This window comes from Phasianus colchicus, chromosome 5 (genome assembly GCF_987193195.1).
Source record: "Phasianus colchicus chromosome 5, bPhaCol1.hap1.1, whole genome shotgun sequence".
Classification (NCBI taxonomy): Eukaryota; Metazoa; Chordata; class Aves; order Galliformes; family Phasianidae; genus Phasianus; species Phasianus colchicus.
Window position 1 is genome coordinate 27,268,910 of NC_143440.1, and position 19,254 is coordinate 27,288,163.

The 19,254-nt window shown below is 38.9% G+C and overlaps 1 protein-coding gene across 10 annotated transcripts in view; it reads left to right on the plus strand.

Annotated features, from left to right (window-relative positions):
• NUMB (NUMB endocytic adaptor protein) overlaps positions 1-19,254 on the plus strand; it is a 92,195-nt gene that overhangs the window by 16,888 nt on the left and 56,053 nt on the right. Inside the window, exon 1 of one of the 10 annotated variants that reach the window (XM_090141053.1) lies at positions 15,844-15,988. The exons of the other annotated variants lie outside the window; for them this stretch is intronic. The gene's annotated coding sequence lies outside the window, so the exon portion shown is untranslated. Of the gene's footprint in view, positions 1-15,843; positions 15,989-19,254 lie in introns of those variants that run through there. 10 annotated transcript variants of the gene reach the window in all.

The following is a 19,254-nucleotide window of genomic DNA, read 5'->3' on the forward strand; positions in this document are numbered from 1 at the left end:
AGGCACTGGGCCCAGGTTAGCTCTGCCTCACTGCTGAGCTCTGGGCTATGCTGTGCCTGAGGCAGGAGGAAGGTTGGTTGAGGAGGTTCTGGTTCTGAGGCTCCCTGGTGTTAAGGGCAGTGGCTCTGAGCTGACTCTGCTTGGGTGGGTCCCAGGCTTTGTTGAAAGGGATAATGCTGCTATAGCTCAGCCTGCCTTTGTCCTAGGTAATGGGAGTCTGTTTCTTTGTATTGATTCAGTCTGCAAACAGCGGGCTGTGTAAAAGTGGGTCCCGAGTTGACTGAGTTATCCACTCTTAGCTACTGCAGCTGCTGTAACTCTTTCTCTTCTATGTTTGGAGAAAGCAAAACAAACTTTGCATTGCGGTGTCTCTTCTCCATCCCGATAAACAGAGTTAGAAAGAATTAATATCTTCTTAACGGTGGAGCATAGCATTCATTCCCATAGCTCTGTTAAACTATCTGGTGCAAAATATGTACTTTAGCACATCTCTGATTAAATTAATCTGCTTCCAGTATACTCAAAAGCTTTTTTTTTATTAAAACAAACAAAAAAACACCAAAACAAAACCAGCAAATCCTCTGACTTTCAGTGAAGTGTCTCCTAGTCCAGAGTTCAGTCACGGGTAAAACTGTTTAAATAAAAGATCTGTGGGACCTGGAGTACTGATTTGTTAAAATTAAAGGCAGCTGGTGCCTCCCTTGTAGTCTCAGATGTTTGTGATTGAGGCTGGAGTGCAAGTGCCCTTTGCCTGCATGAAGTACACCTCACCTGCTCGCCTTCATGAAATTTCTTATCAAGATGGTTAGGTTCCAAGTTGTCTCATTGCCTGGAATAAGGACTCTGACACTTGTAGGGTAAGTGTGCTTATCTGAAAGGTCTGTGTGTTTGGGTAGATGTCCTTAAAGAGCCTGGCAAGTGATAGGACTGAGAGTTTTGAGGATAAAGGCTTGAGAATTGCTTAGAGAGAAAAAAATTAAACGAGGTGTGTTAGCTTATAGAAGGGCTTACTGCACTGAATGGTGACCTGATTTGGTGGAAATTTAGGCACTGGGGGTGTGTTATCTCAGTCTGGGTCTGCCCCCCAGCCCACAAGGAAGGAGAAGGGTGGCAGCTCTGAGATGCATCCAGTCTAATCTCCAGGGTGCAGACATCTTTTCCTGCTTCTGCATTTACCTGCTCAGTGTTTAGATAATGCCTGCATCTGTTTTCCTTGTTTTCTTTCCTTATGGCAGCATTTGAAACTAAACCAGGTAAGTCTAATTATGTACCCTTTACTAGGACGTTGTAATTAGACATCAGATACCATAGTTTCTTTCAGTGACTGTGACAAAAGCTTACACAAAGTAGACCTAAAGCAACAAAGCCGTCTTATATCTGAACTGTACCTTATGTTGTTAATTGAGTTTTCCTTACTTTTTTCCAAACTTCAAAAGTTAAATTTTCCTTGTGTGCCTTGGTAAATTACTCCGGTGGCTAGGAGGATGCAAATCTTAAGTCTAGTATCAAATAACAGCTATTTGATCTAGCAGGAAAAAAAACCAAAAGATGAAAAGTTGTTTGAAGTGTTTGTAATTTAGATTATGAGCAAGTTGTTGCTGAATTTTTTGTTATGTATTTCAGAAGTCTTGAGTATAAGAACTCAACTTAACTGTATGTTTATATCGAAGGGCAAGGTTGGGCAGGATGGTGTTGTGACATTACAGAGCTTGTTTTAAAATGTGGGTGCTGGAACTCTGGGCAAAGCTTCAGTGATAAGTGTGGAAGTGAGTGTGCTGCTGGTAGCTCTGCCCCTTCTTCTGTCACACATCTCTTCTGTCTTTTGCAGCATCCTGTGCTCACCTACCGCTCAGCTCTCTTCTCTCTAGTAGCCAGAGTGGTCCCAGTGATGGAAATAGGCTGTGATATTTCTTCATGTGTGTATGTGATCTTACTTTTGGTTTGCCATATTGCATATTGAAATCAAATCACTGTTAGGAGGAATCTGTCACTGTAACTAGACCTCTGTGACCTCTGAGCTTCTCAGTTGCTAATATTTGCAGATCTTTGCCATTAATTGCTTGGTCCAGGCAATAAGTATGGCAGAAGCAATGTTAAGCGTAAAGCTAATCTGGGCTGCATGCAAATAGAAGTACCTTCTTTCTCTTTCCCTCCTGTTTACCTTCCAATCCAATTAGTTGGGTGCACAAGTAAACGTGTAACCACTAGAATTTCAGATGATGCAGCTAAATGTTATGAGTGGTAGATACCTTTATGTAACTCTGTGAAACTTGTGATTATGGTGATGCTTGTGACAGAAATAGTGAGACTGTGCTTCATTGTTTATTTGTTAAATATTTGTATCATGGCAGTTAGAGGACTTCTGAATACAGAGAAAAGAAAGAATTGATTACTGTATGATCTGCTTCATTTTCAAATGAGTAATGTAAGAAACCTTATTAAATGAGCTCCAGAGTACTTCCTTTGATTTTCTGATTAGCTTCTGTGGCTATTGCAGGAGCTTCCAAAATGTGAAGCAAAATTGAAAATCTGTGGAGTGTGCCTACTAAGAATTTTGTATTTTCTGAATGTAATGTAATGTACAGGAGAGAAAACAGGATATAAAATCAAGTATTTCTGTACTGTGGATCCTGCAGAACAGTGCGAGTTGAGACTTGTTCTTTCCTCTCTACCAAACGTGAGCTGATGTATATTTATTTGAAATAATGCATAGGTTATGTTTCACGTTAGTCTATTTTAAGTTGTTTGGATGAACTTCCCTTAAAGTAGTTCTTAGGAAGATGGAATTTAGTACTGCGTTGCAATGTTTAAACATGCTCATTTTTTCCAAAGAAGCTGAAAAACCTATTGCACTTAACTGCTGTTTAGTGCAAAGTGCTGTCCAAACTTTTGGAAAGGAAGCCAGAAACAGCAAATCTTTTAAAGAATATTCCATTCCATACATCTGAAAGCAGTTTATGAAAAATGTTGTTAGAAACCTCAGTGGCACCCAGTTTAAAGGGATAGTAAAGTGACTCACACTTTAAAAAAAAAAAAAGTAATCTGTAGTGCTTTTTGTCTCAGAATAGGAAAAGGGATTGATTCTGGATATCAAGTGCTGACCTTTATTGCGTTTGCATTAGCCAGAATTATTAACATTGTATTGTAGAGGCCGTGGCACATTTTTGGCAAGCTGGTACATTCCTCTCTTTCTCTGTAGCTTCCTCCCACTCCCGAGCTTTTGTCTCTCTCCATCTGCTTTTTGGAGACAGAAATGCTGTACACACACCGACCTCTGAAACTGTAACTTGAGTTTGGGTTTGACGTAAAGCTAAATTGTTACCATAAATTCAGACTACAGAAATAGGCAGAATTAAAGAGCTCTGTTTTCGTATTTAAATGAAAATAAATATAGTTGAGTTGTGAGATCAGCCTCTAGGAAGTGAACTGCCCAAACCTTTGTAACCATTACCCAGCAGAGCTGAGAAACATTTGCTGTGCCAGTTGAGTGTTCTGCCTGGTGTGTGTGTACTGCTTTTCTCCGTCCAGAGAGGGTGATAGGAAAGATGGTTATATATATATTAAATAAATAAATAAATATATTTTATATAAATATATATATATATGTTATATATATATATATATATAAAATAAATGTTAAAAAAAGATGTGTGTATAAACCACTTATATCAAAACAGGTGTGTGATGGTGATGCAAACCACTATGAGGCTCTGTTTTTAGCAAATAAGAACTTAGTCTATGTTATTAATAAAATATGTTAGTCCGTTGCATGAGGTTTTTGTGGAAGAACAGTGGAGTCATCAGTTTGTTAATGTACATTGTCTGTGGTTGTGTGCCATGAGCTTATGTGCCACTTTGGAAGATTGTTGTTAGCGTTGTTGTATTAAGAACCCCAGTAATGAGGAACAAGGATGCTCTGCATGCTGCAGACACAAGAGGTCTTGTGTGAACAGCTTTGGAATTTTTTGTGTGGTTGTTTTTAAAACAGATAGTAGTTCTTCCCCTCTCCCTCTGTTTGTATGTAAACATACAGAGTAATTAAAAAGCTTGATTCATCTTGGGCTGCTTTTTATTTATTTTTTGAAAGGTATGTGAAAAATAAAGTTCTCCTTTAAATAGATATTAAAGTGGTTTAGGATTAATATTTAAGCAGGCATTTTGATAAAGCAAGAATGAATTTGTTTTTAAAGGCATTTCCCTATGGAGTTTAACACAAGGCTGAAAAGTTGCATCTCTGGGGTGAGAACTGAGAAATTGAGGGAGAAAACAAAAACCCCCCAAATCAAAAGAAATCAGCTGAATTTCCATTGCCTAATAGTCTAAAAATGGGACACTATCAGTAATATTAACTTTCTTATTCTCTGGAAATTTTATGTAGTGCTAACAATAGAAGGTGGGTCTAATTCTCATTAGAAGAAAACGGAAAACGTCCCCTCTGAAACAAGGAGAGGTGTTCTTGTTCCCTTACACATGTTGCTGTTTGTCAGGTTTTGTGTCTATGGTTTTACAGGACAGAAAATAATTGTGTAACACATCCTGCAGTTCTTGAACCTGTGTGCACACAGCAGCACTGAGTCACAAGCAGTTACTTTCAAAATGAGTAAACCAGATACTTCTTAGGAAAAAGGGGGGAGAAAGATTGTGTGCATCCCCATGGAGCAAGGTTTCTGGCTATCACTGTTCTCTTAGTCATTGGAAGTTCTTGTCCATGAATGTCTTTATAATTGTAGCTATTATCCCTAATTACAAAACTTCTGAAACACAAAACAGTAAGTTGATAAAGGCATCTGACAGCCTTCAGATGTATCTTTTTAAGTGATGGCAGGTATTAAAAAAAAAAAAAAAAAAAAAAAAGGAGGGGAGAGTTGGAGTTGGTAAATGTTTTCTGAAACTGACTTGGAAGTTCAGCGGTGCTTAAATGGAGTTCAGCCCCAGTGGAGAAGTGTTGCATCGTGCTGGCTCTTGCTACTTGCCAGAGCTATTGGTGTAGCCAGAGGGTTTCAAATAGTCAGCTATCACATAACCCTTTTAGCTGCATTAAGTTCACATGTTTAATGATACACTAGCATTATGGCTTTTCCATTTAATCCATCATCTAAGTCTATGCTAGCTAACCACTGTTTGCACTTTCTGCCTTTTCCATGCTTGGGAGTAGCTGTAGTGAATTTGAAGTCATTGGGTTTTCTTACAGAATAGACTAAATGTTTTATTCACTTCAGTAAAGCTGGGTAAGGGAAGCTTTCCTTGGGCATGTCTTGCTTTCTTTTGTCCATGTGGGCAAACCAGTTTTTCTTGTTCAGTGGTAACCAGCATAATGTGAAATGCACGTATTTGCGTTGTAGCTCCTTCTTTTTATTTGCAATCAGTATCTTGGGGGGATTGTTCCAATGTTATCCTTTCCAAGCTTATATCAGTCTTGACAGTTTGAACAGTTAAACTAATGAAGCCAGTGTATGCTCAAGGAAAGCTAGCAAAAAATTCTAGTATCCAGCAGACAAAGACCTGTTGTGCATACCGGTTGTAGTACACTCGTATTTAATGTAACATAGACAGGTGACCTTACGGGGACTTGAACTGTAACATTTAGGAGCGTTGTTCTGGTTGTACCAATTATTTCTGAAATCCCGATGTCTATAAGCCCTCTGAGAAGTTGGGCTGACATGGCTTCCTGTCAGTGCTCAGGAGAGCTGAGTTGAGCTTGTTGCTGACTTTCACATTGAAGGCTGACCTATGGTATTTCTAGCCCTGGAGGGAGATTCCTTATTAAGGGTGTATTTCTTTTCCTTATGTTGACAGATACTTTCAAGACAGAATAAGAAACTATTGGTAGAGCCACCAGTCATTGAGCTCAGTTCTGGTTTTTGGAAATTCTGAAAAACAAATAGCAAGAGAAGGATTCCCCAAACTGAAGGTCCTTGGTTTTTTCTTCAGACCCATGCAGCATAAAGAAACTGTACAGCACATTTGATTGTTTTTGTTGATGATTGTCAGCAGTGGCCATTAAGTAGGGTGAGATTTAATAACTGATGTGGAGATTTTCTTTGGGAAAGAGATCTGAACCATTTCATAGAATTACAGCACTTAAAAGATCATTTATGTTAGTCCAGCCTTTGCAGTTTTGTAAGCTAAGTGCTGTTTCTTTAGATGTCCAAGCAGGACTGGGTGGAGTTGTCTCATGAGCAGTGCCTGTCCTGTGGAGCTCTGGTAAAAATAAATAAAGTGTTCTGCTTCACTGTGCTGAAGCCTTTTCTAAATGAACATTCCGCTAAGGAAATACTGCAACTCTAGTAGAGCTGTGTGTCTGCTTAACTGCTGAGTGCTGCTAGCTTCTGGAGGAAAGGAGATTTTGTCTAAAAATCTTTTAAATAAAGTGCTTCTTGTTAGTGAATAGCACTTTTTCCTTGGATGTGTGTGGATCGAGCTTTTAGTGGTACAAATGAATCTGCTTTCTGTGCTCAAATGCCTGCTTTAGCCATAGAAGTATTGGGTGTTGGGATCCACAGCCACATTTCAAGTCAGATTTTCAAATGCTTCATCAGAACGGTGTTGATATGAACACAGTTTTGAGTGTACTTATCATTAAGTAGGCTTGAGGTGTTCTTGGTTTCGTGTTAGTAACTGGATTGTCACTTCTTGTTTCAGGTAATGTTTATGCTTTTTGAATGCATGATAACGAATGGGATTGATGCAAATCTCTTTGTTCACTTTAAGTGATATTAATTTATGTAGGACCTCATTTTTCTTCTTTACTTGTTTATTTTTGGTATCTAAGTTGAATATGAGCTGAAAAAAACTGTGTAGATGTTATGCATTTTCACTGGTAAAAATATTTGCTCAATTGTAACTTAATGTATTCACTAGCACACTCAGGCACAGAAAATCACTAAATTGTTTCTGAGGGCACCACTCCAACCGTTCTTCATCTGGCATGCTACTTTTGCTCATCTGGTTGTGGAAATTAGTTGAAGATGGAACAGCTGCGTGCTGGCTGTTTCAGTTTTTGTGTGGTTTAGGGTCAAACACAAATAGCAATACTTAAGTTGGAAATAGGGAGGACTGCACTGAACTGATTATAATTGTAAATACATTCAAGTTTTACCTAGAGCATTGAGCCAAGATGGTTGCTTGTTTTGGAACAGAGTTAATTAAAGTTCTATTCAAAGGCTTTTTTGGTTAACTTGTTAAATCTGCCTGGGAGATGCTTATTTGTAGGAAACCAGTTAAAGATGCACTCTTCTTTCTCTATTTCTTTTCTTTGCATTTTTTGTTGCTGTTTCTGTTGGCCTTTAAATTCCTTGTGCCTTTAACAATGACCACAAGACTCACAGTTAAAGGAATGTCCAAGAGAGCAGAGGCTGTTTGGCACAGTATGTACCTGCTCATAGGAAGAAGTTGAGCTGTAGCAGAGGAACATGCATGTTGTGTTCATTACTGAAAGTCATGTGCGCGTGTGTAGATGGGTTACTTGTGAGCTTGAGAGAGGAAAGCTTTTGGTGTGGGGTACTATAGCTACTCATTGCTACCCTGAGAATTAGCTTCTGATACATGGCACTTCCTATTAGCCTTTGTCAGAGGCTTGCTGAAAATCCAACTACTTTTATCATCTTTAAACAACACGGCTAAATGTAGTTTGCAAATGCTGATGGATGGCTAAAATATATCCGGGTATTTTTTGGCCTATTTATGAGGTTCAAAATTTATTTCAAGAGACTAAAATTCGGGAATAGGTTATTTTCTATAATTGTAAAGATGTTCTCATTTTTAACTGTCTTGATGGATATCAACCAATTAATATCAGCTATCCTGTGCGTTGCTGAAGCTCTCACTGCTGTTGTTTGCTCACAACTCCTTGGCTGAATGACCTTATCCTAAATCAGGGGTCACAAGCTGTTCTTAGAGCTGCTCCTAGCACCCTTTAAATGCAAGTGCAGCATTTATTGCCCTGTGGCATAGAAGCTGGCTTCTGCATATGCGTATTAGTAGTTTGGTCATTTGTTCTTTACAGTCAGAGCTCTTTAAAGCAAACTGTCCAGGCCTAGTGAGCTGCTTGTGTTATATGCTCCAACGTTATGCCTCCTGACATGTGCGATGATGCTGTGCCCTAGAAACATGGGGCAGGCTGTAAGGGGTGAGCTGATAGTGATATAGGTTGGATGACAGTAGCTAAGATGAAAGAAATGTGTGTTCTGAAATATCAACATATGTGACTATGGGCATGCATCATTTCAGTTTCCGGAAAGTAAGAATTCACTTTCATCACAGTTATCAATAGGGAAGTTGTGCTGCTGTTGAGGAGACAGCTGTCTCCCTGTCTGATCACATTCATTCCAGTGTGTATCACAGCTGTCAATCAGGCTCTCTATTTTTGACTGCAGGAGCAAACTTAGCCATCATTAGCATGAGTCTTGTGTTGTAAGGTTAAGCAGGAGAGAGAGACAATTTGCACCTAATTCTAAACAGTTGGTTAGGGCTTCCTTGCTTTGTACTGCATTTAAAAGGTCAAATGCACCAATTAAAGAGGTTTTCAGAAGAAATATCATTTCCTCGATTTTGTTCTTTTTGAATCCGAACTTAGCTGCCCTTCCTGCTTGTGCATGTGGGAGGAATGGTAGTGATGTGGAAAAGTGTGGTTGGCAATAACTTCGGACATCCATGTTCAGGTAACTGTTGTGTTGTTGCAGGTTATTGAATGGAAAGAAGTCTGACTCACATTGAGTAATGTCATGCTGCCACCCCCTGCCAGGAGATCTGTGGGCAGATGATAAGGGACGCTTTCTGGGGGTGGGGATGCTAGAGCAAGACTTGCTTTTGTGCTTCCATCACACTGTCCTAATTACACATCTGACTTCAGATTCTTGCAGATCATCAGTTGCATGTTTGTGCACTTTTGTTGGAATAACTTAATACTGCATTACGTCCTCAGAAAAAACAAGTACTTTTGCAGCTCTTTTCCTGTCCTCTTGTGAAGGATGTGTATAGTTTGGTTGGAAGAGCCAAATACATTGACACTTTGGCATACAAGGACTACTCCAGAAATATCTCACATTTTGTTACATTGGCCCAGTATGTTGGAAGCAGATGTGGGTGGTGTGGTTGAACCCTCCCACAAATATTCCATTACATTTTGTTGCTGTGTGACAGATGGCACCTCCACTGGTGCAGTATCAAATAAAGATATTGTGCTCTTTGTATCTGTTGTAGTTTCCATGGAAACAAATAGGGGGCATTACTTTTGGAGTGACCTACATAAGGAAGGCAACCCTAAGCAATGGTTAACTTAAAATAGAAACCAGTGCACAAGATAGTAAGACTATATTATGTTAGTGCCTGGAGGCATTCATTTAGATGAAATGTGAGGCGAAATAATCCTCTTCAAACCAAGCAGTCAGTCAGTTACAGATCAGAGGAGGTCACTGAAGTAGAGTGAAAATATTTGTATATCCAGAGGACACTGGCACTTAAGGTTAGATTTACTTAATGCAAAAGTATTCTAAAACATGCATGGCAGTCTAACTTTGTTTATTTCCCGAAATGTTCTAAGATCACACAAGGAAGAGCCTTAGGTAGTAATTTTGAAATGTATTTGAGCTAAAAGTGCTGCTGATAAAAGCAGTTCTCTGTTCAGCACCCTTGTACTATGCCAGCACAGAGCTAATTTTTAGCTGGACGGTGTTCCTTTTCATTTCTACTGTGTAGCTACACAAATGGCACAGCTGCTGCTACACAGAAGAATTGGTACAAGTAGAAATTAACAGCAGGAATGAAAAATGAGTACTGTTTTTGCAAAAGCTTAATTTAAAGGTATGTTATACTGCAGTCACTTTTGGAGAACAGAGTTGGGCAAACATTTTATGTCCCAACTTTGTTCCACTGAATGTTTGATAACCAAGGGAGAAGAGCAGAGTGCCAGCAATCATGTCTTTGCCTCCTTGATCGGATTGCAAAGTTCTTTATTATTCATAATCTTATGCTAGCAGTTCATTTGTTTCAGTATTTAAAAGGCTCATGTAGAATGCAAACTCCTTGCTTGCTATTTTTCTTGTTGAAGTAACATCAGAATTGTCATTTTTACCGGACTCCTGGAGCAGAATTTAAAATTATACTGGGTCATTAATTACATTTATTCATTTCTGAATCAGTGCTATAAAACACTGTTGTTCTGCAGCCTGCTGACTGACGTAGGGGAGGTATCAGGATGCTGTCTAGGTATGCAGAGACAGGGCTAGGAAAGTCAGAACCCACTAAGCTGAGTCTGGAAAGGGACACAGATTACACCAAGAAGGGCTGATAGAAGTGTATCAGCAGTCAGAGGAAGACTATGGGAAATGTAGGATGTGTACTTAATACCTTTTTGCCTTGTCTTTACTGGTAAGATTTGCCTTCAGGAATCTCACGCCTCTGCTAATGGGAAAGCCTAGAGCAGTGAAGACAGCCTTGGTAAAGAAGGATCAGATAAGGGGGGTTTTGAGCAAATAATGCAAGTCCGTGGAACCTGGACCTAGAGTGCTGAGATAGTTGTCTGGTGTCATTGCAAACCTATTCTTGACTATCTCTGTAACATCATTGCAATCGGATAAGATTTCTGAGGTCTGGAAAAAAGCAAATGTTAGTCTTCTTTTCAAGAAAGAGAGAGGTGTTTTTTTGTTTTTTTTTTTTAATTTATTTTCAAGAGAGAGTTTGGAGGCTTACTAATTGATTGGCCTCCCTTTGCTTGAGCAGGAGTAGTAGGACCTGACAATCTCCAGACATCCCTTCCAATGTAAACCATTCTGTGATCTGTGGGAAAGTGATGGAAGGAGGTCCTCTGGAAACAGTTTCCAATGTATTAAGGTCTAGAAAGTGATTAAGAGTAGTCGGCATGGGTTTATGAAGGCGGAATTGTGCTTGGCGAGCCTTGTGATGACTAGGTTGTGCATGTGGAGAGAACAGCTAATACTCTGATTTTAACGTTGACTTGTGATATTTTCTGTCATAATGCCCTTGTTAATAAACTGCTGAAGTAGAGGCTAGGTAAGTGGTGAGGTAGATTGCAAGCAAACTGAGCTGCTGTGCTCAGGGAGTTACAACAGTTGGTGTTGAGGCCCAGGACTACTGGTGTTACTCTAGGGGTTGCTAGTAGAGCATGGGCTGTTGAACATCCTTAGTAATGGTCTAAGCAGTGGGACAGAATGCACCCTCAGCAAGTTTGCAGATAATACAAAATTCGGAGGAATGGATGACACAACAGATGGTTGTCTTGCCATTCAGAAGGACCTTGACAAGCTGAAGGAATGGGTTGACAGGAAGCTTATGTTCATCAAGCCTCAACAAGCAAATCTATTAGCAGGTGCCTGCATACCAGCACTGTTGTCCCTGTATTTCACTGTTCTTACCGTTGCCTGCTGTTGGCAGACTGCTTGTACTCAGACTTGGACAACATAGAGCCATTTAAACACAGTGACTAAAAATATGCAAAGTTGTTTGTAGAGAGCTATCAAAGTCCGAAGGAAGAATGTGATAACAAAGCATTTATTTAAGGGTATTTTGAAGTGTTGAAGAAATAATTTTCTCAGCTCTAAATAATTTTTAAAATGAAACTTGATGCTTAGGTTCAATAAATGAAGGAATGTGAAAGTACCCAGTCCCCATCCTATGTAAAGATTTGCAAGCTGAAAATGTTACACAGGTGCTGCTGTCTGGCCCTGTGTTCCTGAACCCACAGTATATTTTGCTTTCTTGGTACAATCAGCCCTGCTGCCACAAGCTTTGTGTAGTTTTTAAGTTACTCTTTTGTGAAAATGAAATACTTCTTCAAATGTGTTTAAGTCTTCAGAACTAGTGCTACCACTCTGTATTTTTGTTTAAGCTCATCTTTTTGAATTCAGATGTTCACCAAGTGTGAAGACTAAGAGAAGGCTAAATCATTTGTAAATAAGAAAATAGCTGTAACAGAACTATTGATATATATGTAAAGCATCTTATAAGTGACTGTATTAAGCATTTGATAAAAGAAATTGCAAGCCAGTGGAAGAATTTGAAGAAGGTGAGCTGGATTGATTGTCACACTGAACTTGCATAATAACGAAAGATTGTGTTAGTTCTTGGAGGTTTTCATAAACTGTAAGATTTGGTTGTGACCACACTTGAAGGAAGAAGTTCTCTTGCATCAGTGCTGAACCAGATCTGGGAAGCAGCTAGTAGTTCACAAGCTTCCAGAGAAAAAAATGGAATAGCAATGAAGGATGCTCAAGAAGTCCAATGTATTGTGTCTCTGCTGGTTTGTTGTGTACCTTCAACGCAGTCTGAGAGGGTGACATCTTTCCATTGTTTTGTTCTTTAATGTGTCTGGAAAAACATCACAAACCTCTAATTCTAGGTATGGAGACTCATCAACATAGTTAAGTCAAAACAGCAGTACCAGACATACAGCTTGCCTTACGTGTTTGGAGACAAAAGAAATGTGAACTCGCTGCCGCTAGTACTTGAAAGTATTCTTCTATACCCAGAACACCTTTGTGAATATCTTTTTACTTATGGTTGCCTGGCAGATTTATTACAGGTGAGAGTGGATTTTAATGGTGCATCAGTGTTAAACATCCGCTTGTATTCAATTAGGTAATGAAGTTGTGCAGTGTGGTGGGTTTATATGAGAAGGCAGAAGCAAGGCCTGCTGGAGATTTAACTAAACAATTATATCTCCATTAGCATGTTGGATGTTACAATAATGTTCCATGGACTGCGTAGATTCTAAGGCACTGTTTTACAGCCACGTTTAAAGGCACTTCTCAAGCTAATTTAAAACCTGAACTTCTGAAGACTTAAATATACTGCAGCATTCTCTGTTGACAAATGCACTTAAGTGTCGATACGAATCATACTGCAGTCAGTTGCAATCGGTTTGGCAATTTCTTAGATAATCCTTGTTTGGAGGAATGTGTGAATGGAAAGAGGTTCCTGTTTTAATCCTAGTAATGCAAGCTGGAATGTGTGCTGTCTGCTGGATTGTTATTTGAAGTGGATGCCAGAAATTCTTATGATAAAATCGGCGATAATTGTTCTGCCAATTTAAGGAGATGTCAGTTCCACCCGAAAAGTTTGTAGGAAACAATCTGGAGAGCTTGATCCAAGATGAGGCTGTGTGTTGGTCCTGGAACACCTCTCACTTAACCAGGGTTTGGGTATGTGGATGTCAGAAGGCAGTCTGACTACTTGACCTTCATTTTGTGTTGTTTTTTTTTTTTTATGTGAAATTGATCTTTGAATTTTGAGATGCTTTTGGCAAGGAATTGATAAGAAAAATATTTATACAGTTGCAGCTGTATGGTTCTTACTCACAAAGGTACTTGATTCCAGATGGTCCAGATCCAAGCAGGAATGAAGTAGGGTTGATTTTATTATTAAGGGCATTGCAGTCAGTCAGCTCCCCAGTACATGCAGCAGAGTGGCTACAGGGTTCTTTGCTGAACATTCTGGACTTATAGTATAGTTAACTAAATCTTAAGAGACTTTTTTCATTTAAAATAGGAATAATTACGGCACTGCTATGTGAACCCCATAGCATCACATCACAAGTGGGTCAGCAGTCCAGGAGGTATAAAAATTGAATGGAAGGTTTTTGATAAACTTCGTTCAACCTGAAATAGGTCCTAAATTTTGCCCTGATCTTCCTGAGTACAGTTTAAACTGAACAGTGAGAGCAAAACAGTTTTCTAACAAGAAGAGGTGACTTTTTTGTTGCTACCAGATTGCTAGCTGGTAGCTAATGTAGTGGCTTATACTTTTTAACTGCATTTTCTGAACACTTCATGTATCAATCTTTTCCATATATTAACCTTTTATTACTATTGACTGAAACATTTGTGAATGTAGCAATTGTTTCTGAAAAACAGATCTTTAATCCTGCTTTTCTTTATAGTAAAGAGTGTATATTTTTGAGAAATTTAACTGGAATCTGTAAATATTGGCATCTGATTTATTCAGTCTAGTTTATGTGATTTGTTTTGTCATTGTCTGAAAAGTACAGTATATAGGTGCACTTCACAATTTGAATTAAGCTTTAATATAAGCAAGCTCAAGTTTGACTTGCTAAGTTGTCTCTGTGTTTTGCTGTCATTTCCACAGTGTTCTTTGTTATCTGATAAAATGATTATCTGTCTCTCAAAAATTCATAGCTGTTATTTTAATCTGAGTTGAGAACAGAGAAAATGAGTTCTATTAAATTCATTAAGAAGTTTGAACAGGAAAAAATACAGGCCATTTGCGGTCTCATCTACCAGCTTTTTTCCTTCCCCATCTCAGTTTCAAATGCAGCTATCTAGAAATGCAAATGGATTGCTGACACTTGATGATTGAACTAAATACAAGAGCAGGCTCATCCAACCGTCTCATTCAAGTAAACATTTTCAAGGGCTAAGCACTAAAACAAATCCCACTGAATGAGGCTTTTATGTGGTTTTCAGTAGAAGTTTTCTTAAGAGATAATTGTTATGTTGCATGTTTGCTCAGTGCTGTCCATTTGAATAAACTTTGAGGGAAAACATGGAGGTTAGTGCTCCATCTTGGGGAGAAATGTTAACTAAATATCAAGGTTAAAAATTAAAAGAAAAATAAAAAATTAAAAACACAGTAAAACTCTGTGTAACATAGGCAATCAAGTAGTTGGGGCAAGTCTTTTTGTCAAGTGTATACTTGAGAAAATAAAATTTTGACCAGTAAAACAATAACTTTATTTAGGGTTAGGAACTGGTAAAGCTCACTTAGGAGCTCTGCACTTTGTTATTTTGCTGAGCAGCTTGTTCTCTCTGGACTTGTTGCCAGTCCTCAGGAACAGAGAAATGAGCTTACTTGGTCCTTATGTTGTTGTCAACTCCAGACAGGTTTGGGGACCTGGTCCTAAAAACAAACAAAACCCTAAAGGTAAGACATCACATCTTTCCTAGGCAAAAGAATGCAGTTTTCTTAGAGAACAGACCTGGGTTATATTCTGATAAATTCTAACTTTCTATATTGGAAGAAACAGCAAATATTTTATTCTGGTAGGCCACTTTCAGGAAACATGTTACTTCAAAACAGAATGGATATAGCAAATGAAAGCTTTCACACAAGAACATCTCCTACAGAGCTTAACAAATTCACTGCTTCTTGGAGCTCATGTATTCACTGGGATTTCTGAAATGGGCTGTACTTGGTTGGAAAAGCTTCTTCGGCAATAATTTTTATAGATACATATTTTGAAAGCTAAATAAGTAACTAGTAAAACTGCATTTATTATGCTGATCTCCAAATTTAAGTGCTTGTTACTGCTTTCCTGACAGGATGTTTTGAAGGACAGTGTGTACCTCCCTTTAGGTCAAGGCAGGACAGGCAACGGATCTTCATCCTTAAGAACTGGAGTCATTTTAAACGATGCACCTTTGATATGTGCTTGCCTGAAGAGGAGAGCGGTATCAGCTAGGACACTTCCTCATATAGTTGTTTACTCAGAAACACGTCACTCTGAAGGCCTCAAATCTTTACAAAGTCCATGTTGCAATCTGGTACGCGTGCAGAGCTGTAATTTGTGAAAGCTTGATTTCTTGCAGACCTTTGTACAAGTCAGTTTCAAACTCTACCCTTGCTTTACTGCTATAGTGTAGCAGGTTGATTTACACAGGTGTTTTAGAAGTAGCAAGATTAATGTTGATTTTTTTTTCCAATTACAGCTAGCATCTCACGTCTACATAGATTACTAGTAAACAACCTCATAGTGGAATTAGAGGTTTTGTGTATTTTGCTTTTAAAGATAATGTTTTCTGCTGAAACTCTTATTATGAATTTACTGCTGCTGAGCGCTTCCTGTCTTTTATCTTTGTGGGGGTGTGCATTTGTGCTAGGCAGGCACTGCTGCTGGGTTACGTGGATTACTGCTGTTTATTGCATCAGTTTCTCAATTTGAAGGAGTGTTGCTAGTTTAATTTCAGCAACATGGATGTAGCATTTCAAGAACTACTGGACATGGGGAATGCAGGCAGTAAGTATTGTGCCAGCTGATGAATGTCAGATGTATTTGTTCATACATCTGCATGCTGCTTTCTGAACCAGCAGTTGAATGGCTTTTCCTGTGTGTAGCATTCTGCTTTGGGGATGTTAGATTTGAAAATCTGTCTGTTGAAACTGTTTTTCAAAAGGGCTGGATCCCATTTTGACTGTGGCATACAGTAGTCTTTTAGATAATGAGGAGTCGTCTTTTTGAATTAAAATGAAATAGCAAAGCTTTGTGAGAATTGTTGTGCTATGGTTTTTTCCCCCTCAAGATCTGTATGTAAATCTGAGAGCTGATTACAATTCAAAGAGCTGTAAGAATATCCAATTGTATTTTCATAAGTGGTGAGCTCTTTTGGGTGTGATGTTGAATATCAGTTTTCATAAGAGTTTTTCTTGGGGGGGAGGGAACCTGCTGTACTCAGAAAGACAGTTGTGTCCTTTGAAGCATAAAATCATTGATCTAAAGCTATCAACTTCCTTCAAAGTGGAACTTTTAAGTATTGATGCTTACCAGGAATTTAGGATTTAATTGAATTGCTGACTTTTAGAAAGCCATGTGCAGCCTAAGCTGAATTTATAAAATTGTAATAGAAAAATGATGGGAAATCTGATAATGGCAGGATTGTTATGAATTTGGAAGTAATTCTAGTAAGTTGGAAACACTTTTGGTGCTCTCATGGCTGCTGTAAAGGAAATCTTTAGCCTTTCAAGGGATGTGGGAGTAGGGCAGCAGAGGGAGCCCCGGGTGGTGGGGCATGTAGTGATCAGAATTGCTTTTAATATTTGCAGCATAGTGGTGTGTTGGCTGATGGCATAGAAGCTTTCTATGAATACTTCTAGGGAGGTAGGGGAGGAGCTATAACTGTGACTTTCCAGCTGAGTTTTTAGTTTTGGTTTGTATAGAAATGAAGAGGATAATTGTTCACAACTGAGCCTTTCTGAATATAACTGTGATGTTGTCCTTCACCTGCTGGATTGATACCATTTCAATTTTTTTTTTTTTAATTTTAGATAAGTATTGCTTTCTATTCTCTACTATTTTTAATGGAAAGTGGAGCTAAGAAGTAGTAAATTTTCTTGTGCTCTGAGTGTGTGGAGGCCCTCTGCTCTGCACCTGATTGCGTGGTCGCTGAGGTGATTGGCAGCGGCAGGGCAGGGTGTGCTGTGCTGAGGTGTGAGGGCTTGGTGCAGCCTCCGCTGCCAGCCCTGGGGCTCTGAAGACCTTTGTCATTGTGATGAACATACAGTCCCAGTCCAAATTCCTCTTTAAGCCATAATCCTAAGTATGATAGCAGTGTGGGTTGATTTAGTTCAGGCAGCTTTGTAACGTGTGGGTGAAGGAAGTGAGATAACGTTGTGAGAGCTCAGCATTATTCTGCAGTGCAACTGGAGGTTACAAGTGAATTGAGGTACTGGCCCCACTGTACCTTTCACTGTTAGTACGAGGACTTGATTTTATACTTTGTTTACCTCAAGTCTGGCATGAAATTCTTTTATCCAACGTTTGCCTGTAGGATATACAAATACTTCACTACAAGTGAATGTATTCTGAGCATAATGCTTCAATATATGTTTAAATACTAATTGATGGTGGGGGTGGGTATTTCCTGATATCTAATAGTGGTTTAGAAGAGTTAGTCAGCAGTGGTCAGGAAATACCAACTCCAGATTAGACTGAGTTCACTTATCTTAAAAATGTTTTAAAGGTATTTCAGTGTCCATCTAAATGTGGTATGTTGACAGGGATGTTATGAGCATAAAGGCATCTTGTTTTGGTGTGTCATTATAGAATAGGTACCGGAGTGTGCGTTGTGTGCTACATGTTTGTTGTCTTGGTATCATTGCCTCCACCTCCCCACCTCTTGGGAAGCAGTCCCACCGTGTTGCCTAAAACCTGACTTGACTTCTGTAACTGGAAGAGTTGATTTTGTATTCTCAAATTAAAGAATACTTGGGAGGTACATGTTTTGCTTTTTATACTCTAATGTAGCTAGAATGCGTTTTAGACTTGCATTGGGTTTTCACAGAAGCTTGTCAATTTTTTTTTAAGGTGGATTACCAGTCTTTTGATATGGTTAAGCAGATGCCATGATAAACTTCAGATGTCTATTTAAGAGATCTTGAAAGATAAAATACCAGGAAGGCTGAGTAATGTTTCCTTTTTAATCTCATTCATCCTGCTTAGCTCTGTTTAGATAAAGATGTGCCTCCTCCTTGCAGGAAAGGGTGCAGAGATGATAAAGCCTTCTGTACCAGCCAGTAAAATGAACTGGTCAAATGAATCAGATGTGAAATTAGCCACCTCTACTGTGGCTACGAACTTAATAGCTGTGGATATAAAATCAAAGCCAACCCCCCAATGTACCCTCAACCCAAACTGTTGGTGATCTACTATGAATGATGTCTTGTTACTGTATAGCTTTACAGCATTTTTCTGTGCTAGTTTTTTGATATTGAGAACACTCTCAAAGGGCCTGAAATTTCAGATGCTGTTTATCATGTAATGCTGTTTAAAAGCACTTCCAAATTTTTATGTATGAGTATGAATTCATTATTTATTCTTCTGCAGATAAGCGTTCAGAATTTAGGACCTATAAAATGTTTTTTGTTTAAAAAAAAAAAAAATGGTGGCAAAAAACCCTCATTGTTCAGTGCAAGACCTCAATACCTCATCTTGTTTTTAAAGATCCTTACAAAAGATTAGCTTTGATACAATTACCAGTCAAAATCAGTTGTTCATTTATACCTATACTGTTCTGCTGATGGGGGTCCTACATAATACCTTTATGTGAGAGGTAATCCAGGGAAGCGCTCTTGTCAAAAAAATTGCATATGCAATTGAAAAGGAATGGGATATTTTGCTAAAAACATGCATAGAAGAAGGGAGCTATGTGATGTGTCCTTTTTCTGTGTTTGCAGTGTGTTTGTCAGTAAGGGTGAAGCATATTTTCGGGGGACAGCAGCAGTGTGTTGCTTCCTGCATTAGCATGAGCTGCTGCATGGCTGTCCTAGCTCATCTGCTCCTTTTGATGAAATGGGCTCTTTACAGCAGGGTGGGTGCTCTAATCTTCAGATAGCTATGCCAACAGTGTTCCAGCTCGTCCAGGGTCTGTTATTACTTGTCTCTAAAACCGACAGTGTTTTGGGTTTTTGTTAGGAATCTACTCTGCTTATAATCGAACAGCTCATGGAAGTCTTGTGTGTTCATACAAGGAACTACTCTGTGCTTGCAATCCATTGTACAGGCCTTAG